Source organism: Pecten maximus, chromosome 11 (assembly GCF_902652985.1).
Source record: "Pecten maximus chromosome 11, xPecMax1.1, whole genome shotgun sequence".
Classification (NCBI taxonomy): domain Eukaryota; kingdom Metazoa; phylum Mollusca; class Bivalvia; order Pectinida; family Pectinidae; genus Pecten; species Pecten maximus.
In genome coordinates, this window is record NC_047025.1 from 23415328 (window position 1) to 23441941 (window position 26614).

Consider the following 26614-nt stretch of genomic DNA (forward strand, 5'->3'; position numbering starts at 1 on the left):
TCCTGTAACATTTGATATTGACATCACACATTATAACACTTTCCTCTTAAAGTATTAATAGCTAAAGTAACAATAGTTGACAACGTTAATGAAACAGTAAACTAGGTCTCTATCTCCACCTTTATTTACTTTTAGTGGTGGATTTACTGACAATAGTGATTCTATTTTGATACCACATAAGTTGGTCTATAGCTGAATTAATAGTAACAGTAGGAGGCCTCAAGTGTGTAAACAGTCGTTACAAGATTGATTGAAATGTAAACAGTAATTGACTTGAGGGCGAGCGTAAAGCTCATAATTCGATAACGCTACATTAGCGTTATAGAGGCAAGGAGTTATTGTGGTACGCCTTCACACGGCGGCTATCAACAGACAGGTGGTTGGATAACACCTATGTGTGGTTAAGACAATGAAAATATCTTGCTATCCACTAAATGTTACATCGAACGGAAAGAAACTGGTACGCTTGACGTTTATGTAAACTGATTTTCTAGGCAGATATGCAAGATTACTGTGTGTTCAAGATAAGGAGCATATCCAATTTATCTACAAATGGATCGATTCAATTAATCTACGGGTAAACGTGTTATCCGAGTTACCATGGATTAATATACACCTTTGATCTTGTACAGATCCGTGTAAATATATAGGGAAATGTTCCATTACTGGACTCTGGATGACCATAACAACTATACATCAGAATATATGACCATTATAGCCACTGTACAGTAAGATTAATTCCATTCTTTGGTAAATTAAAAATGAGTATTTATATAACCGATAGGGTCCATTCAGCAGCTTGTAGGACTTAAAAATCCATATCTGTTAGTGGTCAATGGTTTTTATAACATGACATTTCTAACCGAAACTTTAGATATATTACCGGGTAGGATACTAAACCATATACAAAAACAAAATTCTGTATTGGAAAGAAATTGTATTCATTGCATTATGAACGTGTTTGGTTCGGCGTATCCTCTTCTCTCTCCTCGGCTAACGTGAAACATCAGAGAAAGGGAATATCAAAATAATATCAACCTGTTCCAGGAACCGTGTTGGTACTATGAAAAAACGGTCATACATAATACTACAAAAAACACGGAATCGTCGTATCTAAAGCACTATCAACGCTTTTTTTCATACATGTATTTTACTTCGTTATTATCAGTTTTGAAGTAAAATTACAGTATCGTTATTTTATGGTATTCTTTTCTTTCTTTTTTGACACAGATATATGTAAAGGGACGGATAACGGATAGTGTCCACATCAACTTCGCTAGATATTAGTAGTCCTGATGCTTATTATCTATAAAAAAAAAATGAAAAAGTAAGCATTAATTACAAATGTAAATATTAAAGAGTTCGTTGCATATGGGTATGGCATTGTCGGTGACCATGTGTGATATACTATATAACGTATCCTTTTAATGCCATATTTACTCGGTTAAAGAAGAGTAGTATATTATGTTCTTTATCCTTATAAACAGACCTGGGGCTTCATTGCAAGTAAACATCACAGTACAAGTGATAATGCTTCGGTCAAACAAATGACACAAATATATGTTAGAAGTAACTAAAACGTCTTTCTATGTATTTTGTGTACAATCTTAACACCGTCTTCTATTTGTATCGAGAAACATTCGAGAACGGATTTATTGTGCTGATGGCGAAATACCTGTCAGTATCTATTTTATAGCTTCAGGTATACAATAGTTACGTTTGAAATACGTTTCAATTACGGAGTATCACTCATGTATATCGGTAAAAAACCGATATAACATAACTGATATCAAATCACACTTTCCTGGTTCATCTATACTATACATACACATTGTAACTACGTTCTTCATAGAGGTATATTTTTTTTAAATATACTAAGATCTTCTCAAAATGTATGCACGTAATATAAATTAACTAAAATACATATCGCTATATCCAAATACTATATAGTTGTTTACTTTCAATTTACATTCGAATATAGAGAAATAAATATCCGGCGAATATGAAATATATATACAAAACAAAATATGACAAAAGACCTGTGCTGAATCGTCCCTTAAAGCATATATATATAGGATAAAGTAGTATATTTAACTAATTTCAGTCAGAATTTCATTCCAGACTTTAGAATACATGCTTTAAATAGTGAACTATTTTCATCAGATTATATTTAGTAATATCTTCGTCAATATGTCTGACGTCACACTTGCATTATGTCGCCATAAAGGTGTAATGACAGCAGACATCACCGCTTCACGTGAGTAATATAACCCAAACAGAAATCAATGGATGTTCTTTATGGATTTTAAATAGTCTGGCAGGAATTGCATCTACACTTGAGTCTGAAAAACGGCATTTAATTTGATAGCAAACGCATTAATATGTCAAAGAGCAGATATTTACTTTCCTCCATCCATTTCCAAAAAGACTTTAGTAAAGAAAGGCTATCGTTCATAGCTACAGGTATAACCTTTCGTACTCAAGGTAGATTTATCTGCCAGACTGTGTAAAGCTGAGTTTGTTACAGGGTGTTAATACGTACAATACGATACCGGTACTCTAATGTATCTGTCCCATCTTAGATACATCCCCACATCATTTGTGCTCAAGATTCGAGAAATCATGTCAATATATTTTTGTAGACATCGGTTTGCAAAAGAAATTAATCACGGCCGATGGTAATTTTTCATATCCTAATAATCTAAAAAAAAAAAAGTATCAACGAAAAATACTTTGTGTGATATCTTGCAGGCCGTTGTATTGAAGATATGCATGTAACAATCTACATTTTGAGAAATATTGTCTGAAATTTGTTTACATAAGCAGAACGATAAACGAATTTATTAACAGCGTAATGCAATGTGAGGAAAGTTGATAGTCATGATAGTATTCCAGTGTCGTAGGTAATAATAATGTTATTGATTCAACTTGAAGGGAATTCCATTGTACAATTACACGGTTTGAGGGGTCTCATGATTTGTCAATAAAATCTACGCTTTATGTTAAAAAATCAACGAAAAAATAGCTAAATATTTACAGTCAAAGCTAAGAAAAGGAAACTACCTGTTTTTATTCTGATTCATAAAGCATTTATCATTATTAAAAAACACATTACGCAATGCGCTAGATTAGTTTAATCTTAATATTATAAAACAAAGCTTACTCGGACGCCTACTAGAGATAGACAGTGTACATGTATTATGTATCTATAAGGACGCACACTAGAAAAAGACCAGGTAGTATAGTATGTACATGTATCTGTTACAGAAATGACCGATATCTTTCACGGAAGGAGAAAGATAACGTGGCTTACAGATGAAGCTAGTCGTAAACTCTTGCTGGAGAATTATTTAAGGGATATTTTATTATTTAGAAATTGAGTTAGTGTTCCCGAAATATACCAAGGACTGAGTGGGTGTTGGTATAACCATATGTAACCTTTCGCTAAATGCTGTACTGCTACCTGTGGGCCGAATACGTCTTTGACGACTGCATTGTTTTCTATAAAAAGAAGACAGATGCTATTAATATCCTCGAATTCTTTTGTAAACATGTCGCTTGACGGACGAATTACGTACGCTACTATTTGATGACATGGCACGGTACTATTTCCTATTTCTAGGAGTGGGCAATGGCATAGGAAATACCGAAATGTGGACACACAACCTACACAATAAAACAATATAAATGTCATCTATCTGGTATAACGCAACATAATATAGACATAGAATTTCTGTACATCTGTCAATTGTTTGATGTATATGCATATTCCCTTATAAGTACCTTTAATTGCCCATGGCAAACTTACCGTGTATAAGGATTGTATAAAAGACAGATATTGAAATAAAGAAAAAAGGAATTGACAAAATGTCTGAAAAAATATTTCATCATACAACTCTTCAATTCCTTTCTTGTGATGGGACTTAAGCGGGAATTGCACCAGCAAGTTGGTCGAAACAAATATTCAACTCTAGATTGGGAGGTTTATTAAAACATAACTAAGTTTTGATTTGGTAAAATATTATCACTTTTAAAGAACCTATGTTTATTTATAAGGGTTAAGAAATACCGAACTACAAAGACGAAACAGATGTATGATGGGGTTTAATTAATTTTGACTCCACTGTTTGTATTGAAAGTTGCTATTACCTTTTGTGTCTCTTGCGACCAAGTATTCACACATAATTGTACAAAACAGAACACGACGACATTTCGTACAGGGAACTCATCGTCAAACCTAAAAGAACTAGTGTGACGTGTTTAGCATATTACAATTTTCTTTTCGGCAATTATCATGGGGTTATTTAATCCATTGTTTTGGCATTGCTTTACAGGATGTCGATAATAACAGTAATTTTGGGACCAAAATCATAACTGAACTGACTACATCTAAATAAAAAGAGGACGAATGAATTCGGAGTTTACGCTTGGGAAATTAAACACGAAAATACATTTTGTAGCTAAAAATACAGACCGCATTATTCATGATTATGTTTTAATCAGACTCTTTGGAATCTCAGATTTTCCCATGATTTTCAATTCATACTATCTGAAATATTTCTGAAGGTCACTTGATGACATCCAAATTTAGAATGCGTTATAATACGAAATGAATTCCAATGAAGGGGAAATACGCATTTTTTATATTGCTCCGCATCTTCTGTTTCGTGAGCGAAGCCTTGAGGAGATTTAGATAGGTCTCGAGCACGCTATGGAATGCAAATAGCATTGGCTTCTTTTAGTTCGAGAATATGTCCCTTTTTGTTGTTGTTAAGATTTATGATTAGTTTGTGTATCAGTGATGGAAAGAATGCACGTGACCAGAATTTATGCGACGTAAGTGGTGTGAGTGGTTGATAGGACTGTGTCTTAATTCACCAAGTTATAATTTCTTACTTTATCTACGTGCACGTTTCCTTACTTATTTAGTTACAAGGAACAGATGATAATATCTCAGAGGCAGGTAAATATAGCTTCACCAAACTGACAATGAATTCTGACGATAGAAGGAAACATGACGGCAGTACGCTTCTGCAGATTGGGACATAACTTCAGACAATAAACAACTTGTTTGATGTATGAGCTTCTCTTTTTGACGAAATCAGTATTGAAAGCACATGCAGACAATCAAATGCCACAAAGTATTTTCGTTAGTCGTAAAGGATACACCAATCATTGATGTTAATGTGCTATTTAAGTCATTCGTGCAGAAGCTATGGCCTGCTTTTAATTTCGGTCTCAATGGAGTATTGAGATATGTAAAATACGATCACAATTCAACCAATGGATCTGTCAAATTGAATAAAGTTTTTAGTCAATTATAAGATAACTTTGCCATTATACGTTTTCATTTCCCCTTGTGGTTCGAATGTTTTTGAAGTTATTTTACTATGAAATACCATGGTTGATTACGCAGAATCATCACGCATGAGCAGGTAGTGCAGTGATAACTACTCGCATCTCACTTGGACGACCAGAACTCGATTCTCTGATCAGTCGCGAAAAGGTGTAGATGTTCGGGAACACGCTCGGAGTTTAATTACAATATCAACATGACATGTGTTTTGTGTGTTTTTTTATCTTCACACTACTCTTCAAAATGTTTCTGTCAAACACTTTCATTCATATATAATCAACCAATTTGTTTCTTTATATGCAAAATATTATCTAATTGACAGGTCTAAGAAATAATGAGTACAAACAAAACCCTAGGTCAAAAGTGTATTTAAATGGGAATTAAGATATGATACGTATATATAAAAATGTATAATAATAGATCATACAGCTGTTTTAAAAGAAGAAATTCGGAAGATGTTTTTCCATATTAGATAATAATCATATTTCTTATTTTGTATATTCAGAGTAAGTGTCACTAATCAATATATACTTTAAAACTTAGACTTGACAGGCAGGGTAACGACAAACATTTGGGTATTAAACTTAGACTTGACAGGCAGGGTAACGACAAACCTTTGGGTATTAAACTAAGACTTGACAGGCAGGGTAACGGAACACCTTTGGGTATTAAACTAAGACTTGACAGGCAGGGTAACGACAAACCTTTGGGTATTAAACTAAGACTTGACAGGCAGGGTAACGTAAACCCTTTGGGTATTAAACTTAGACTTGACAGGCAGGGTAACGTAAACCCTTTGGGTATTAAACTTAGACTTGACAGGCAGGGTAACGACAAACCTTTGGGTATTAAACTTAGACTTGACAGGCAGGGTAACGTAAACCCTTTGGGTATTAAACTTAGACTTGACAGGCAGGGTAACGACAAATCTTTGGGTATTAATCATAGCCATGACAGACACGTTAACGGCAAACCTTTGGGTATTAAACTTAGACTTGACAGGCAGGGTAACATAAACCCTTTGGGTATAAAACTAAGACTTGACAGGCAGGGTAACGTAAACCCTTTGGGTATTAAACTAAGACTTGACAGGCAGGGTAACGTAAACACTTTGGGTATTAAACTTAGACTTGACAGGCAGGGTAACGGAACACCTCTGGGTATTAAACTAAGACTTGACAGGCAGGGTAACGTAAACCCTTTGGGTATTAAACTAAGACTTGACAGGCAGGGTAACGTAAACCCTTTGGGTATTAAACTAAGACTTGACAGGCAGGGTAACGTAAACCCTTTGGGTATTAAACTAAGACTTGACAGGCAGGGTAACGTAAACCCTTGGGGTATTAAACTTAGACTTGACAGGCAGGGTAACGTAAACCCTTTGGGTATTAAACTAAGACTTGACAGGCAGGGTAACGTTAAACCTTTGGGTATCAATCATAGCCATGACAGACACGTTAACGACAAACCTTTGGGTATTAAACTTAGAATTGACAGGCAGGGTAACGTAACACCTTTGGGTATAAAACTAAGACTTGACAGGCAGGGTAACGTAAACCCTTTGGGTATAAAACTAAGACTTGACAGGCAGGGTAACGTAAACCCTTTGGGTATCAATCATAGCCATGGCAGACACGTTAACGACAAATCTTTGGGTATTAAACTCAGACTTGACAGGCAGGGTAACGACAAACCTTTGGGTATCAATCATAGCCATGGCAGACACGTTAACGACAAACCTTTGGGTATTAAACTTAGAATTGACAGGCAGGGTAACGTAACACCTTTGGGTATAAAACTTAGACTTGACAGGCAGGGTAACGACAAACCTTTGGGTATCAATCATAGCCATGACAGACACGTTAACGGCAAACCTTTGGGTATTAAACTCAGACTTGACAGGCAGGGTAACGTAAACCCTTTGGGTATTAAACTTAGACTTGACAGGCAGGGTAACGACAAACCTTTGGGTATTAAACTTAGACTTGACAGGCAGGGTAACGACAAACCTTTGGGTATAAAACTCAGACTTGACAGGCAGGGTAACGTAACACCTTTGGGTATAAAACTTAGACTTGACAGGCAGGGTAACGACAAACCTTTGGGTATCAATCATAGCCATGACAGACACGTTAACGGCAAACCTTTGGGTATTAAACTCAGACTTGACAGGCAGGGTAACGTAAACCCTTTGGGTATTAAACTTAGACTTGACAGGCAGGGTAACGACAAACCTTTGGGTATTAAACTTAGAATTGACAGGCAGGGTAACGTAACACCTTTGGGTATTAATCATAGCCATGACAGACACGTTAACGGCAAACCTTTAGGTATTAAACTCAGACTTGACAGGCAGGGTAACGGAACACCTTGGGGCATTAAAACATAGCCATGACAGACAGGGTAACGTAAAACCTTGAGGAATTAAACATAGCCATGATAGGCATTGTTACCACAAACCTCGGGTTATTTTAGACATAGCCTTGACAGTCAGGGTAATAGCAATCTAGATTTAGGGTATTGAAATTCCACTAGTGAAGATTATCGACTAGTATTGCCCATATGATTCTACAAATTGAATGGATGACTCGTTCTATGCAGATTTGATTAAATAATTTACTTATTTGTGAATTGTCTATTGTAATCAATGATATTTGGACAAATAGATGTAATTGCTCTGCTCTCATTGTATGATCTAAATTACATTTTAACAGTGTAAAATTTCAATAGTAAAATCACAAAATACTCTTCTATTCCAAATTGCACGAAAGTAAGTAGATTATGTCTTTTTAGGATTAGTTTTAAATACGAGTCATGCCTCTGATATATAATATATATATGATATTATAAAAAGTTGTAGAAAATGAAACCTTGTCAATCATCTTCTAACATACACCATTTTTATGATATCTTTAAGAATAATCGTTGACGTATAATTGGGTTCTCGGAATGATAGGTCAGGATTCTCAGGGATATCTCTCATAAAAACCGATATGGTGTTGGAAGAAAAATAAATTGTTGCCCCTCAGCCAAACAGCAGCTGCGGTGACGAGATAGATGGTTAGCATTTTACAAGCCGTATATCCCACTGGCCAGTAGTTATGGATATTTTGGCCTTTTCGCAAAACATGGCGAATCCACGTCCACTTTTTCTCTAGTAACTAGAGGTTCGAATAAAATGAGAGTATACAATCTATGTGTTTCTATAGGTGGTGTTATTTGTATGGGACACGCCATGTCGTGTTACATATATCATTATCAAGTATTTGACAGCTATCGGTACGGACGAGGCTCTAGAGGAGATCAGGGGATGGCATCAGAATTGTTTTGTATGTACCTTTTGCAAGTTCCGGTTTGTTATTATACGCATGCATAGCCAATAAAACCGTAATTTATTTAAAGTAAGGAATCAATTTCTCATACAGGGACAGGAGACTTCGGTCATATATCCCAAGTGGCTTGTTTGTAGGAATACTGCCGTCGCCATTTGTAATGTGATGTTGGATTTGAAACATAAATGCAGCTCTTTGCCCGAGGAGGGGACCGTGTACAAAGGTACTATTATCTGTAGGAGGTCTTTACGGACATTTTACGATATAAGGATCACATAGGTGTATTTTACAGCAATACATTGTATGTATGTATGTATGCCTCAAATATTGAACAGCTGATGTGAGATATGCTAATTTTTCATACTCTTCCGCATTTTACTTACAGAAGTGATGGAGCATAAGATCAATTCAATGTCAAGTACTTAGTTGACTGTCGAGTCTACATGTTTTTTTATTGTTTACACAGCAGGTGTCTCAGAATTTGTAAAAGCTATAGGTTTACATTCGCTGGTCCCATCGATTCATGCTGGTACCATCAATAGGAAAGAACAAGCCATTCCCCTCGTTTAAACCCCGGACTGTTACAAAGTCACGTATAGAATCAGACGTTTGTATGACTTAGGGTCATCTGGTGATATCACGTCACGTGACTGAATAGTGTTCATGATGGTGTTGATCTTATTAATCTTTTGGCTTGCGAGGACTGCAGTAACAGACAAACTTTCATTGTATTTGTCGGACAGGTATTTTGAAACAGGTCCGTCAGGAAAATGAACTGACTTAAGGAAGGTAGTATACTATCATATCCTTTTATGGTATTATAGTATAAGGGTATAACCCAACTTAATAAATGTGTAAATAGACTGTATCCATGTTTTCACTACACTGTGCTTCCCTCGGAGCCTTTTCCACTTTCGATATGGTCAAGTATTCATATACTGCACGAGCAGATTGCCTTGGCCCCATCAATTATTCTCAATAACCTTGTGCCTCAATTTTCTGCAGTCTGTATAGCAACACACAGATTTGTCCTGTTGACATGTATCTGATTTTCGTACAAAGCAGCTACCAATCTAGAACCTTTATAGAGAGATTTGACCGTCTATAAGATGAAGACCATTCATTAGTCAAAAGAGATTTCTAAATCTACAAGTCAAATTTCCTTGGAAGTCACCATTGCCATTGTATTGATGATACCATATGTCGAAAAAAACAATGCGGTGCCTTAAATGAAAGCATTGAGGACTTTCAAACTTGATTGACCTGCTATCGATATGAATACAAAGACAACAGTGATCGGATATCCCTGCTATAGACCCCCTCAGCTGATTACTGAGTGGTTTCATTAACAATGCTATATAACCCTCTGCCTTTTTATGTTAGGAATCTTCCCCTGGGTTATACACAAATACAAGCAATACAGACCGGGCAGCAACGACAACCGCTCGTGATTGTCGCGGCTTTTCTAAGCTTGGGTGATATATCCCGTGTAATTAGTCTCATATCTGACTATGGAAACCAATATACCTCAAATGATACTTCTATGGAAATCCGTTAGTGCCGACTGCAGATGTATAGTCTTATAGAAAGCTAAAGCGACGTCTCGATATAACGTTGCCTAACCCCTTATAATACCACCCCTGTACAAACAATAGCGTTGTGATTAGGTGTTACTGTAGATTATTATAACGTCTTATTTGATAAACAAGATAAGAGTTTGTGAAAGACAGAAGGTGAAGTACTGATAATATGGATTAACTAACAGTGTAAAATTGGAGAGTACATTCACTTTAATAGCTCAGGCTAGCGGGGAAATCCCTTCAGCCTAACGATAAGTTTTGCAATATAAGTTCATGCATTGTAAGGAACACTGGAGCCATATAGTTGGGAATAATACATGTTTTTTTTATACTTTTGGGGAAAAAGAGTGTCCGTTTGGAGAGCAATGGGTCTCTAGTTCGTAGCCTATCGCGTCAGGTTATTTTTCGTTATTCCTTCACATGACAGATTTTTTGCCGCTCCAAGTGTAAGCTATAGAAGATTGAGATTGTGAGGCTTCTTTGGAGCTAAACGAACCTGGGTTATAGTCTCTCCGGGGAGAAAACTTTGTGAAGGAGGAAGTTGGGTAACATTGAAAAGTACATATCACCTTACTAGCTCATTGGTAGGAATTCCACTCAAACAGTGGGTGATCGCTAGTTCGAGGCCCGTCACAGCATTACTCCTACCTATTACAAAAATGCCATTGTCTAGAGTAAACACGTTAAACAATGGACAGATCAGGTATAATCGGACATGTCCAACATTGTGGAAGTCTTATTAAAATCACTTTGGATGTTGGATATTGCCCAGAGTACAGGGGCTCTGCTGTGTTCAACTGACACTGGTTGGTCATACGGCTACACATTATATATTATTATTCATTCTTTAACGAAATGGAATTCCTTAACTATCAATTTTCCATGGGAAAGCATTATATGGTTTATGGGGAAAACTTCCAAAAAGACTTTTCCTTAAATCCAATAATGTTTTCCTATCCAAAGTTTAGAATTTGTCTTAAGTTACTAGTAACATACGTTAATGAAACCATGAAATAGAATTATCAGTTTTAAGGGTACTACACTGTGCTGTCAAACGGACTCTGTAGTTTCAGATTATGGTTATTATTGCTTAATGAAAATTTATTTTTTTACTGATAAAAACTGCTTATCTATCCATCATTACAATATAATACAAATCATATAGGTATGTATGATTCAACGCTTGCTATTTCGTTCTTGATAAATAACATGTTCACTAGAAGGAAATCTCTATACAGGCTTACAGGGACGAATTCTCCTACATGTATAAAATCATTACTCACATAAGTATTATGTAATCAAAGTAACTTCCGATCTTTTTTCTTTTCTGTCTGATATATAAGATAGTGTATATTATATGACGCCCATTACATTGATGTATATCTCTGTGTCCGTACATACACCAGACTAGAGGAACTGATACGGAAATATTATTTACGTACGTTTTAACATTATATTCGGGAATCATTCCTATATAATGATTAAAACACATAAGAAAGCGAAGTCTAGGAAGGAAAGGGGGAAAATGTTCCTCTTCGTCAGTCGAGTACCTGATAACCGCCAAAATGAGTTAACACTAAAAAGCGCCGGGATCTTACATTAGTATGTAAATCGTTTCACAAAACATCATACTTGTCCAAACAGCGTGCTTATTTGACCAACATGTCGGTATATCATTTTCACTACGAATTCAGACACATGTTTATAACGTGTACCGAAATTGTTTATAAACAGGAACAGAAGAATAGCGACCTGTGACCAAAGCCTAGTTTTACCTCAATAACGATAATCTACCTCGAAAACAATATCCTCATTTAACCTTCAAGTTTCATCGCGTAATGTAACAGTGTTACTAATCCCTGAAGTCGTCGTTGCGTGGCTTTCCAGGAAATGTTGCTGATGGACTGCCCACACATACCATCGACTGGTAATAAAATGGTCTGGGGTAGGTGTTACACTGTCTAATTGAGATGAAGGGGGAAGGTTAGTCTTAACAGTGTTCTCCTGAATAACGGAAACGGAATAACGGAAAATTATTTCTCGTTTTATTTAATGGATATAACCAGGTTTGTCACACCGCTCAGTGGCATTTTACATTAATGATATTATACGTAGCATGTCAGGTGAAGAGGCTAACCTCTTGCCAACTTATTCCTAAAACGCACATTGTCTCGGTTGTACCACCACGGACAGTTGTTTCGATTTGATAATGATCGAGGTTGTGCTGTGTTCAGTCATGTACCATGTCTGGTTTGTCTACGGGAGGGAGGGAGGGAAGATCTTACGACACCCCCTTCCGTTGACAAGGATAGACTCGAGATGGATTCGGGATGGCGTACGATAATATATGTGTGGTTTATTACATTGGGGGAAGACTGTGCTAATGCTTTTTTTTATATATATTATTTACCGAGTGGGTATTTTGGTAATTCTTTTTAGGGATAAAATCTTCGTTGTATCAGTTTTGCAAACGATTGTAGCTGCGTGCATTACATCATTCCATTACAATGACTTATTACAAAGTTTCAACATTGACACAGGTAGACTCACGGTGCGAATCATACGTAGAACCATGCGGTGAGAGACAATCATTATGGAGTCGTCGCAAATGAAAAGGGCAAAAGGACAAAATCTTACATGTTATTTTTCAATTCATGTGGTTAACGAAACTGTTGTTTCCATGGCATGTTAAAACGACTCGGATCATAAATATCATGTAGCATACTTGTAATATATGTATGTCCGGAAAGTCACCATTTTTTCAATTATTCTCGTCCTAGAATAAATGTGCTTCTTCAGTGTTGTAAGTAGTTTCTGGTGATATGTAAATACTTCACGTATGTGAGGCTAACCACCTCCCACCGACTACTATACTTTATTCATAATCGAAAACGATATCTATATATCAGACCCAATCATTATTCTGTCAAAAATAATCTCAACGAGCTCATCAATCGATTTTTTTCTGGCGTCCAAGCATAATGCAATTCCGCAAACCCATTTATCCTGATTGCGACTACCTCTTTGACCCAGCTTTCGTTTACAATAAACACTAACGATACACACCCATTGATTCATTGTAGGTCTCATGGGTTCAGATATATTATGTGTATAGAATTAAGTCGTTCGATGTATCCTGAGTGTATAATCAAAGACTTCACTCGGCGGATCGGTGAGGGTTATTACTTACGACAAAACGTGTGCAATTCTGGAGTAAGTGGCCGTCTGCTGACATATAGTTATAATTAATGGCTCTTAAAGGAAACAAAAAGGTGTTATCAATTTTGTGGGTGCAGCTAGTGTGACGCTCGCGGTGTCCGTCAGCTATACCGGAAATCACTGCCTGGTAGAGACCAGCACGAGGAACTGTAATGGCTGGAATTGTTTGTTACATATGCAGACCATGGTTCTTTGTTTTGTGTTTGAGACAGATAATTTGAGTTGATGTTACACTGTATATTAGAACATATATGATATTTCTTTTCGAAATGTAATTAAAATCTTAGTCAAAGGGTTATAAACAACTCTTTGTGATTCATAAAGGTATCAATACATTACTGGTGATAGAGCGATGTTTATTTCCAGCGTGTGTATGAATCATATTATTCAGTTTTGAACGTGAACTTGGTAACAATGAAATATCAATTGCATTAAAATAGGAAATAGAAAGTTCCGAAGATAAACGAAATTGAATTATTTGGCGGAAGGGACTGTAAAAGAAGATTCGATACATCAAGCAGTGAAATTGAAGTAATTGAAGTAGCCGAGAAAGGAGTTGCAGCGTCTTAATCATCTCCGCAAGAATTCGCAGAATTCGAACTTGACCATATAAGGTCACATAGTTATTATATTGAAATGATTGGTTTGTGCTCTCCTATTCTAACAATACCTACACTAGGACTGGAGGAGACAACACCGACAGGAGAAGATGTACAAAGATATCCTTAGAGCTGCTACAGAGACAGCAGATCAATTAATTTCTCTAATAGTCGCAAAACAAAGGATACCGAAATCCTCACTTCTGGACGGACATTAGTCGCCTTTTTTGGAAAAGAGATATCTTGCCGGCAGAATGATGCCCAAACCTTTAACTTAATACTGACAATGAGCTAGCTACGTTAACTAGGTTAGAAACATACATGTATCTAGTAGAAAAAAATAAAAGCTGTAGAAGTTTGAAAGAAGCAAAATATTGCACAAAAGTGTTGCAATGTACACTACAATCATTATCCGGAATGATGTGTTAGAACGAGCTTTCGTAAAATTTGCGTTTTTGCTAAATTTATGCATTCTCATAATTGAATAGAGCTAACTGTTCTGTCTAATGACTAACATAGGTCGGAACGTTGTCGTTAAATAGCGACGACATGCCATGATTAGTTCTCGACCTGGGAAGAACTGAAATGATTTAGGTTAGATGCCATTCATTTGTAATGATAATTGTTGCTTTGTTATTCTAAATATGAGATATATATATAGCCAGTAAAAATTTAGAAAGTCTTGAAGACATATGACAATGCTGAAGATCTAGCTTGAGGGGAAATCAATATATTTGAATTGTGAATGCGGCGAGTTGAACGTCTGTAATTGGATGCAAGAAAAAAAGGTGGAAACCTTTATCAAACTTTGACAGTGCCCCTATAGCACCTTTTAAAGTATAGTGGATGTTGATTATTTTTGAACAACGTTTCAAAAAAGGGATAGTCGCTTGCACTCGTGACGTCACAAGTATAGATCCCATGGACGGCGCGAAATTTGACTGTGGAATTCGATAACAGTGTTACAGATTACAGACAAATTTATCATGACACGCTGTCTCGAGTAATCCAGTCTGTCTGAAATCCTGTAATGATTATAGAACAATAATTTCGTAAAAAAGGCAGTTTAATGTTTTTAAAAAAATCAATGATCTTACCAGTCTTAATTATGCTTACATATTTGAGTTCCACTGGTTAGCTCATTTTACTAAGGATTGTTTATGTCTAATATTGTAAACTACAATAAATCAGGGGGTCTATCAATAAACTCACGAGCATTCTAGTTCTAAACAAGATGACTTCCGACCATCGATCTTTATATTAAAATTTGAAACGGTGTAATGAGGCCTGGTAAGGATTAATAAGCCCGTTGTCAATGTAATCAGGCCTAGTAAGGGATTATGAGCCCGCTGTCGATGTAATAAGGCCTAGTAAGGGATGGTAAGCCTGTTGTCGGTGTAATAAGGCCTAGTAAGGTATGGTAAGCTTGTTGTCGGTGTAATAAGGCCTAGTAAGGGTTGGTAAGCCCGTTATCGGTGTAATAAGGCCTAGTAAGGGATGGTAAGCCTGTTGTTGGTGTAATAAGGCCTAGTAAGGGTTGGTAAGCCCGTTGTTGGTGTAATAAGGCATAGTAAGGGATGGTAAGCTTGTTATCGGTGTAATAAGGCCTAGTAAGGGTTGGTAAGCCCGTTGTAGGTGTAATAAAGCCTAATAAGGGTTGGTAAGCCCGTTATCGGTGTAATAAGGCCTAGTAAGGGATAGTAAGCCCGTTGTAGGTGTAATAAGGCCTAGTAAGGGTTGGTAAGCCCGTTGTTGGTGTAATAAGGCCTAGTAAGGGATGGTAAGCCCGTTATCGGTGTAATAAGGCCTAGTAAGGGTTGGTAAGCCCGTTGTCGGTGTAATAAGGCCTAGTAAGGGATGGTAAGCCCGTTATCGGTGTAATAAGGCCTAGTAAGGGTTGGTAAGCCCGTTGTCGGTGTAATAAGGCCTAGTAAGGGATGGTAAGCCTGTTGTCGGTGTAATAAGGCCTAGTAAGGGATGGTAAGCTTGTTGTCGGTGTAATAAGGCCTAGTAAGGGATGGTAAGCCTGTTGTCGGTGTAATAAGGCCTAGTAAGGGATGGTAAGCCCGTTGTCGGTGTAATAAGGCCTAGTAAGGGTTGGTAAGCCTGTTGTCGGTGTAATAAGGCCTAGTAAGGGTTGGTAAGCCTGTTGTCGGTGTAATAAGGCCTAGTAAGGGATGGTAAGCCTGTTGTCGGTGTAATAAGGCCTAGTAAGGGATGGTAAGCCTGTTGTCGGTGTAATAAGGCCTAGTAAGGGATGGTAAGCCCGTTGTCGGTGTAATAAGGCCTAGTAAGGGTTGGTAAGCCTGTTGTTGGTGTAATAAGGCCTAGTAAGGGTTGGTAAGCTTGTTGTCGGTGTAATAAGGCCTAGTAAGGGATGGTAAGCTTGTTGTCGGTGTAATAAGGCCTAGTAAGGGATGGTAAGCCTGTTGTTGGTGTAATAAGGCCTAGTAAGGGTTGGTAAGCCCGTTGTTGGTGTAATAAGGCCTAGTAAGGGATGGTAAGCTTGTTGTCGGTGTAATAAGGCCTAGTAAGGGATGGTAAGCCTGTTGTCGGTGTAATAAGGCCTAGTAAGGGATGGTAAGCTTGTTGTCGGTGTAATAAGGCCTAGTAAGGGTTGGTAAGCCCGTTGTCGGTGTAATAAGGCCTAGTAAGGGATAGTAAGCCCGTTGTCGGTGTAATAAGGCCTAGTAAGGGATGGTAAGCTTGTTGTCGGTGTAATAAGGCCTAGTAAGGTATGGTAAGCCCGTTATCGGTGTAATAAGGCCTAGTAAGGGTTGGTAAGCCCGTTGTCGGTGTAATAAGGCCTAGTAAGGGATGGTAAGCCTGTTGTCGGTGTAATAAGGCCTAGAAAGGGTTGGTAAGCCCGTTGTCGGTGTAATAAGGCCTAGTAAGGGATAGTAAGCCCGTTGTAGGTGTAATAAGGCCTAGAAAGGGTTGGTAAGCCCGTTGTTGGTGTAATAATGCCTAGTAAGGGTTGGTAAGCCCGTTGTTGGTGTAATAAGACCTAGTAAGGGATGGTAAGCCTGTTGTCGGTGTAATAAGGCCTAGTAAGGGTTGGTAAGCCCGTTGTTGGTGTAATAGGACCTAGTAAGGGATGGTAAGCCTGTTGTCGGTGTAATAAGGCCTAGTAAGGGTTGGTAAGCCTGTTGTCGGTGTAATAAGGCCTAGTAAGGTATGGTAAGCCCGTTGTCGGTGTAATAAGTCCTGTAAGGTACTGGTAATCATGTTGTCAGTGCAATGATGCCTGGTAAGGATTGGTAAGCCGTTATCAGTATAATTGGCGGATTGTCAAAGTAGGATGCCACTTTAACGCGTCCGTTAATGGATCATTCGACCCATCGTCATACGATGTCAACTGTTTCGAGGACGACGAAATCCACAAAACAAACAAAATAAAACACATTAATTAGAATAATAATTTACCTGCTATGCTTGACTAATCGGAGAGGCCAAATAATTTTTACATATCCGTACTTCGAGAAGAAATTGATGAAACTAAAATGATTCGATACCCCTGTCATCCCTCCATTCTTATGTATTTACTACAATATCTCCCTTCGCCGATATCTTCCTAAACATCACTTCTGATATATGACATGAGCTCTATCAAAGACGTTCAACCCAAACAAACAATCGTAGTTGCTATTCAACACCGGTGCGTAATTTGGTTTGGATATTTTTCAAGTGTCTGCCTTATGCAGATTTGAAACGGTTGGACATAGTGATTACCATAATGATAATTGATAAGGAGATACTGCAAATGTCAACGACCGCATTATTGTAAACGATTTTAATTCCTAGTCTCCAACCTTGATCTTTAGATTAAAGATAAATGTCCTGACTGATTGAAGGGACTATATTGCTTATGCTAAACATGTTTGGGTCTTGCTGGTGCTGATGTAGGTGTCCCCCAAAATATAGGATTGTGTTATCTGTTTGTCTATCGACAATTACAACTCATTGTCGTGGGAATATGAATGTAGCACAGGTCATAATCAGGGAAAATATATATGTTTTAAATGCCAAACACAAACTGTGGTCGTCGATGTTGTGTCATCAGTGGTATGAAAATATTATCAAAATAATCACACTGACAACTGCTCGTTATGCATCGTCACGGTCCTCCAAAATTGATTCACATTTTTTTAGGAAAAGCAATTATTAAATGTTACCATTGTCATGTGTGCACAGATCATGGTTATATCTATCCTCTGGGTTCTGTTCTCGGTAATTTTTGCAAAAGAATACATTTTTATTGAAAATAATTCAGCATTGTAGGATTGTAGTTTGATGTATGAGGTAAAAAAAAAAAAAAGTGTTCAGATCAGCTTGCGTTATTTCAAGGTTACGTGCGTTTTGAAGAGTGTATTTTAGAAATAAAATTACGCAGTTGGTTCCATTGATTACGATTTCTATGGGATTTATTTTTTTTTTAATTGTGGTGTAAAAATAAACACGAAAATTGAGTCAATTCTACCAAATAGAACAGGCGTAGTTTTCCCAAAGCATTGCAAATGACCCTTCAAATAGGCATGGCATTGACAAAGCAGCTGACGCTTTGGTCAACGTAATTGACCTCTACACCTAAACTCGGTTAAATATATAGTGATACCCTCTCCCTAATGATTTCACATGTTGTCAATGACATCTGATCAGGAGACGGTTTTGAACATTTTGGAGCTCCTCCTCCTCCTCATCCTCCTCATCCTCCTCCTCCTCCTCATATAGATCAAAGCCATCTGGTCATCAATGATAACATACAATTATTATATTGTTAGGAAATGTAGAAACACGTTACTTAGAGCTTTCTACATTTCAAGATTGTTCTCAGTTTTTAATGTTTAATTTGAGTGGTCGACCTTACAATTGTACAAATGAAACTTGACGCTTGATGTGGGCTGAAATGACCGGCGTCTGAGTGGTCGTGTCAGCTGTACTATCTGACCATTTACCTGTCATCTCCAGTAGATGTCTCGGACACTGACGCAACCATCTTACCACACAGATCTCACCTCTCACGATCATCATTACTGGCTTTGGCGGAATTCATTTTTGGCGAATGTCTGGTGATAAAAACGACAATAACAATAAAATGTTGATTTGATGGATGTTATATAAAATATATGTCGAAATGTTACAGTAAAAGTCACTGAAGTGGCTGGGTGTCTGACAGAGATTCCAGTGTGGGAAATAAAAGACTACTTTGTCAGATAAAGGTTTTCGACAAGTTGTTTGTTCATTTAAAAGATCAGACATATAAGGAGATAAAATTAAAAGGGACATTGATATATCGTATTCATGTTTTGAAGATATCAACACTGAAACAAGAATGATGGTAGCTTTAATGTAAACACTATTTATTTCACAACAATTATTTCAACTCAAATAACTCTTTTGGGCCTTGGTGGAAGCGCGTGAGGGGTCTTAATGCGAGAGAAAACCAGATAACGTGGTCGGGCAGGTAACCCCCACACACCCTGTCACGTCCGATCGAGGAATCGAACCCTTGGCCGCCGTTGAAAGGCAAGTATGTTACATTTCAGAAGCACGACAGGCTTATTGCATGGTATTATATCGCGGGGGAAATATTCGTAGTAAAACATAAACAGAATTATTTACTTCAGCTATTAATAGGAATCATAACTGCGGTTTAACAGACAATACAGCTGTGATGCTCAAATTGAAGAAAAGTTACGACATCGTCATGGCAAGAGATGATAATGGAATTAATCAAGAGTATATATGATTAAATCAGGAAGATTTACTTAGTAGAAAATGATACATAAACCTCAAGTTACTACATTGATATTGTAGGTTACCTCCCCTTTTTATATTTTACTATCGGGAGACTAAATCTGGGATCCCGTATTTCTAGGTCAACTGAGTATCAAGTGACCTATTATTATCACCTTTTGTCCGTCGTCGTGCGTCGTCCGTCCGTAAATATTTTAGATTTCCTTTCAGAAACACCTGAACCTATTTCAATGAAACTTTGTAGATATTGTTCATGGCCATAGGATAACCAAAACTGAAGTGTGGTCCCCACCCGTCAGAGGACTAAGGGGCGGAGCCAAAGGGGGTCTTCATAGATACTTCATACTCATCATAGATGGAAGGGTCTTAAGGTTCTCTACCAAAATTGTGAATATCATTACCAGGGATGTCACGTTTGCTTGGGTGGGGAGTTGCAAACTTTAATACAGTTTATATAGGGAAATCACATTTTTGACTATTATTAATTTAATTTCTTTTGGAGTTCATTCTTACTTAGTTTGAATAAACAGGTTGGGATGACAGTTTGATGAGATGCACATGGTTTTCCTGACTGACCTCCTTGGGGCGATAGGCTGGCCCAAAAATGGTAAATTGACTGAAATATATCAAAATTCAGGTGACTGTTAAGCCCATGGGTTTCTTGTCTCATCTTTCTACGCAATTCCATTCTGTATCATTGCCTAAACATCCAAAGACTATACCAATATTTGCTACTACTCTTGCTTATTGGTAGCTGGATGACTAATTCATCCGTTGCCAGTATTACAAAACCTCATCTTTGTAACAGTGTCAATGATTGGTGAGAGCACATCACATCACAGAGAATCGTGCAAAATCCCTTGTTGCACAGGGGTTTGTAATAAGAATGATAGCTTTATCTTAATTGTATTTTGAAGTATCATCATTTTTATTATTTTGTTTCGGTAAAAGAAACAAGTTTATAAATCTGGTTGCAGGGTGATATTAACTTAATCTAACCTCAGGTGTGTGATATAAATATTATACCTTTGGGTAAATAAATCTTCATATAACCCTGCAACCATGGTCATAAATGCATATAATGTGACTTGATGTAGTGTCCTTTTAGCTGTCTGCGGCAGTATGCTTCAATGAGTTAGCTCTATAAAGTCTGTGGTAGTTCCGCGCGCTATTACAATTAGGCAAACACGTACATATTGAGGCCATCTAAAACACACACACACTCACCGCGCGAATCTCGCGCATATGGGAGACAATCCTAAAACGACTGAACAAATCTTAGCCATAGACATGATCGGAACTAACCTGCCTATAGTAATGAATGTCGCAATATTTCGGATTTCATCGGGAGAGGGGGGGGGGGGGATCTTGTAATGGTATTTTTGCTGACTACATGGTATTGATTAATGTGCTTTCAATGATCGACTTCAATCTAGACTCTGGTCTACAACACTGCCATTTTGACAAAGTCTGTATTAACATCGCATAAATCAACAGATAGCATTGAATTTAAGTTCAAGCTTACCTCCGTATGGAACTAAATATGCTCGTGAAAACATCACCTTGTAAAATAAACATGTATCAGTGGTTAACCACACCTAATAACATGATCTTTGTAGTATCCAATGTCCGTTTATGGCTACATAACCGAGTTTTTGTGTGTGACTATCTCATGTACCATTTTAAATGTGAATATCTAGAATCGATTAAAACGATCTAGTCTTGTGATTCAGCTTACGTGTCAATTGTAGGTTGTGGTCGTAAGGAGCCGTGACTAAGGTTGTGTAACGTTACCCGAGGCGTGGACTCATTAACGAAGTTAATTAATAGTATTAGCACCTTCAGTGGGATTTATCAGTGAAGTCTTTTAACACGTTTCCTTTCCTATTCCATTTTGAATCTAGTCCTGGTAGTCATTCACTAGTTAAGTTATATGTCAAAATAAGTCATTTTCTGATTTCACATCAAACAGTCATCGTTGTTGTTACATATATGATAACTGACAAGAAACCAAGACTGGCAATATTTACTCAAGAAAGACACATTCCTAGCAACCTAATATCCAGGGCTTAGTATCCCATTAAATTAGAACATTCCTCTCAAGATGAAGGGACTTAATATGTATGGGAATTAAGATGTCAACTACTTGTGGGTAATGAGATTGACGGACCACCTCAGAGTCTTTCCCATTCACATTTCCAAGGCACCAGCTAAGCTTGCATACGGCCTGAGACAAGGAGGCACAATTAAACCGCTGTTAATTAGTACGGAGATCGATGTCGAATCTCTGTCCATATACATGAATATCGATATACCTACCTAAGTGGATACAAGTGTATGGGGATGTTAGAATCAAATGTCATTGGCCTTTTAAGAATCCCTCTTATAGAGCGGTAATGTTAGTGTTTCTCGCACAATACTTCCTAGAGATTTACTATCTGATTCATGGACAGCTTCCTTTGTCATTTGTGTAGGTGGTCACTAGCTTGACCAATGCCTAGAGGAGTGAGCAGCTGTATAGTTTATATACTATAATTGTAATTTATTTTCTTTGTCAACCTCTATCGGTATGAATCTGTGTTTTATTTACTGTGGTATTTATTTTCTTGTTTATGTTTCATGTAATTGTGTCGAACTTTCTCAGACGACGAGATGTTTTCTTTAAAACGCTTTAAGGGTGTATGCCTCATCACTATGTCTTAATTACGAAAACAAGTTTCTATTATGAAATTGTATACGAAATTAAGTTGATTAGTACACATATTGGAGGATTCACGTCTGTACAACCGACATGATGACAGTAGTCGTTATTTTGGATATGAAAGGCAAACTGATTCCCAAGGTCGAAGTGTTTATTTGACTTGCATGAACAGTAAATATTTTTCCACTGTTGTTTGAAGGCCACACAGGTGGGATCGAAAACCTGAGTCTATAAAATGGTGGTTGCTACTCCTGCTTAGCGTATTTTTGGGAGTTGTACAACTGGTTCACCTGCTCTCAGTATAATGTGACCGAATGGGGTGTCCTGCTGGCTGTTGACGACAGCACGTTTTAGTGATGTAGCACAATAAGTTCCGCACATTCACAAGGAGACAAACACATCCTCCGACAGCCTCCAAACCCACGCATACATTCACCACAAGAATGTATCCCGCACACAGAGGCGGCCGCCCTTAAATGACCTTTACTGTTGTTAGAACTTGATACCTCACCATGTTATCATATATGTACATATGAATTTGTGTTAACTCTGTGATTGTGTTTAAAATGATGACGGTTATTTCCCCGAAATCACACATAGCATTATATTGACAGTAGTAAAAGGATCTATTCCAAATGTGTCAAACAAATGTATAGAACCTTCAAGGTAATAATTGTCTGTCAGGATGTTATTGTCTATAAGGATGTTATTGTCTGGCAGGATGTTATTGTCTATAAGGATGTTATTGTCTGTCAGGATGTTATTGTCTATAAGGATGTTATTGTCTGTAAGGATGTTATTATCTATAAGGATGTTATTGTCTGTAAGGAGGTTATTGTCTGTAAGGATGTTATTGTCTATAAGGAGGTTATTGTCTGTAAGGATGTTATTGTCTATAAGGAGGTTATTGTCTGTAAGGATGTTATTGTCTGTAAGGAGGTTATTGTCTGTAAGGATGTTATTGTCTATAAGGAGGTTATTGTCTGTAAGGATGTTATTGTCTGTAAGGAGGTTATTGTCTGTAAGGAGGTTATTGTCTGTAAGGAGGTTATTGTCTGTAAGGAGGTTATTGTCTGTAAGGATGTTATTGTCTGTAAGGAGGTTATTGTCTGTAAGGATGTTATTGTCTATAAGGAGGTTATTGTCTGTAAGGATGTTATTGTCTGTAAGGAGGTTATTGTCTGTAAGGAGGTTATTGTCTGTAAGGATGTTATTGTCTGTAAGGAGGTTATTGTCTGTAAGGATGTTATTGTCTGTAAGGAGGTTATTGTCTGTAAGGATGTTATTGTCTGTAAGGAGGTTATTGTCTGTAAGGATGTTATTGTCTGTAAGGAGGTTATTGTCTGTAAGGATGTTATTGTCTGTAAGGAGGTTATTGTCTGTAAGGAGGTTATTGTCTGTAAGGATGTTATTGTCTGTAAGGATGTTATTGTCTGTAAGGAGGTTATTGTCTGTAAGGATGTTATTGTCTGTAAGGATGTTATTGTCTGTAAGGATGATATTGTCTGTAAGGAGGTTATTGTCTGTAAGGATGTATTGTCTGTAAGGATGTAATTGTCTGTAAGGAGGTTATTGTCTGTAAGGAGGTTATTGTCTGTAAGGAGGTTATTGTCTGTAAGGATGTTATTGTCTGTAAGGAGGTTATTGTCTGTAAGGATGTTATTGTCTGTAAGGAGGTTATTGTCTGTAAGGATGTTATTGTCTGTAAGGAGGTTATTGTCTGTAAGGATGTTATTGTCTGTAAGGAGGTTATTGTCTGTAAGGATGTTATTGTCTGTAAGGATGATATTGTCTGTAAGGAGGTTATTGTCTGTAAGGAGGTTATTGTCTGTAAGGATGTATTGTCTGTAAGGAGGTTATTGTCTGTAAGGATGATATTGTCTGTAAGAAGGTTATTGTCTGTAAGGAGGTTATTGTCTGTAAGGATGTTATTGTCTGTAAGGAGGTTATTGTCTGTAAGGATGTTAATTGTCTGTAAGGATGTTATTGTCTGTAAGGATGATATTGTCTGTAAGGAGGTTATTGTCTGTAAGGAGGTTATTGTCTGTAAGGATGTTATTGTCTGTAAGGATGTTATTGTCTGTAAGGATGATATTGTCTGTAAGGAGGTTATTGTCTGTAAGGAGGTTATTGTCTGTAAGGATGTTATTGTCTGTAAGGATGTATTGTCTGTAAGGATGTTATGTCTGATACGGAGGTTATTGTCTGTAAGGATGTAATTGTCTGTAAGGATGTTAATGTCGTAAGGATGTTATTGTCTGTAAGGAGGTATTGTCTCCGTAAGGATGTTAATTGTCTGTAAGGATGTTAATTGTCGTAAGGATGTTATTGGTCTGTAAGGATGTTATGGTCTGTAAGGAGGTCATCTGTCTGTAAGGATGTATTGTCTGTAAGGAGGTTATGTCTGTAAGGAGGTTAATTGTCTGTAAGGAGGTTTATTGTCTGTAAGGATGTATGTCTGTAAGGATGATATTGTCTGTAAGGAGGTTATTGTCTGTAAGGATGTAATTGTCTGTAAGGATGATATTGTCTGTAAGAAGGTTACTGTCTGTAAGGAGGTAATTGTCTGTAAGGATGTTATTGTCTGTAAGGATGTTATTGTCTGTAAGGATGATATTGTCTGTAAGGAGGTTATTGTCTGTAAGGAGGTTATTGTCTGTAAGGATGTATTGTCTGTAAGGAGGTTATTGTCTGTAAGGATTAACTGTCTGTAAGGAGGGTATTGTCTGTAGGATGTTATTGTCTGTAAGGATGTTATTGTCTGTAAGGATGTTTGTCTGTAAGGAGGTTATTGTCTGTAAGGAGGTATTGTCTGTAAGGATGTATTGTCTGTAAGGATGTATTGTCTGTAAGGATGTTATTGTCTGTAAAGGAGGTTATTGTCTGTAAGGATGGTAATTGTCTGTAAGGATGATTGTCTGTAAGGAATGATATTGTCCTGTAAGGAGGTTATTGTCTGTAAGGATGTAATTGTCTGTAAGGATGTTATTGTCTGTAAAGGAGGTTATTGTCTGTAAGGAGGTTATTGTCTGTAAGGATGTAATTGTCTGTAAGGATGATATTGTCTGTAAGAAGGTTATTGTCTGTAAGGAGGTTATTGTCTGTAAGAAGGTTATTATCTGTAAGGAGGTTATTGTCTGTAAGGATGTTAATTGTCTGTAAGGAGGTTATTGTCTGTAAGGATGTTTTTGTCTGTAAGGAGGTAATTGTCTGTAAGGATGTTATTGTCTGTAAGGATGTTATTGTCTGTAAGGATGTTATTGTCTGTAAGGATGTTATTGTCTGTAAGGAGGTTATTGTCTGTAAGGATGTTATTGTCTGTAAGGAGGTTATTGTCTGTAAGGATGTAATTGTCTGTAAGGAGGTCATTGTCTGTAAGGATGTAATTGTCTGTATGGATGTCATTGTCTGTAAGGAGGTTATTGTCTGTAAGGATGATATTTCCTGTAAGGAGGTTATTGTCTGTAAGGATGTTATTGTCTGTAAGGAGGTTATTGTCTGTAAGGATGTTATTGTCTGTATGGATGTCATTGTCTGTAAGGAGGTTATTGTCAGTAAGGATGATATTTCCTGTAAGGAGGTTATTGTCTGTAAGGAGGTTATTGTCTGTAAGGATGAAATTGTCTGTAAGGAGGTTATTGTCTGTAAGGATGTTATTGTCTGTAAGGAGGTCATTGTCTGTAAGTATGTTGTCTGTAAGGATGTTATTGTCTGTAAGGAGGTCATTGTCTGTAAGGAGGTTATTGTCTGTAAGTATGTTGTCTGTAAGGAGGTTATTGTCTGTAAGGATGTTATTGTCTGTAAGGAGGTTATTGTCTGTAAGGATGATATTGTCTGTAAGAAGGTTATTGTCTGTAAGGAGGTTATTGTCTGTAAGGATGTTATTGTCTGTAAGGAGGTCATTGTCTGTAAGGAGGTTATTGTCTGTAAGGATGTTATTGTCTGTAAGGAGGTCATTGTCTGTAAGTATGATATTTCCTGTAAGGAGGTCATTGTCTGTAAGGATGATATTTCCTGTAAGGAGGTTATTGTCTGTAAGGATGTAATTGTCTGTAAGGATGTTATTGTCT

At 37.3% G+C, this 26614-nt stretch overlaps 1 protein-coding gene across 4 annotated transcripts in view; it reads left to right on the forward strand.

Moving 5' to 3' along the window:
- LOC117337145 (small conductance calcium-activated potassium channel protein 2-like) overlaps positions 1–26614 on the forward strand; it is a 99371-nt gene that overhangs the window by 64416 nt on the left and 8341 nt on the right. The window lies entirely within an intron of this gene.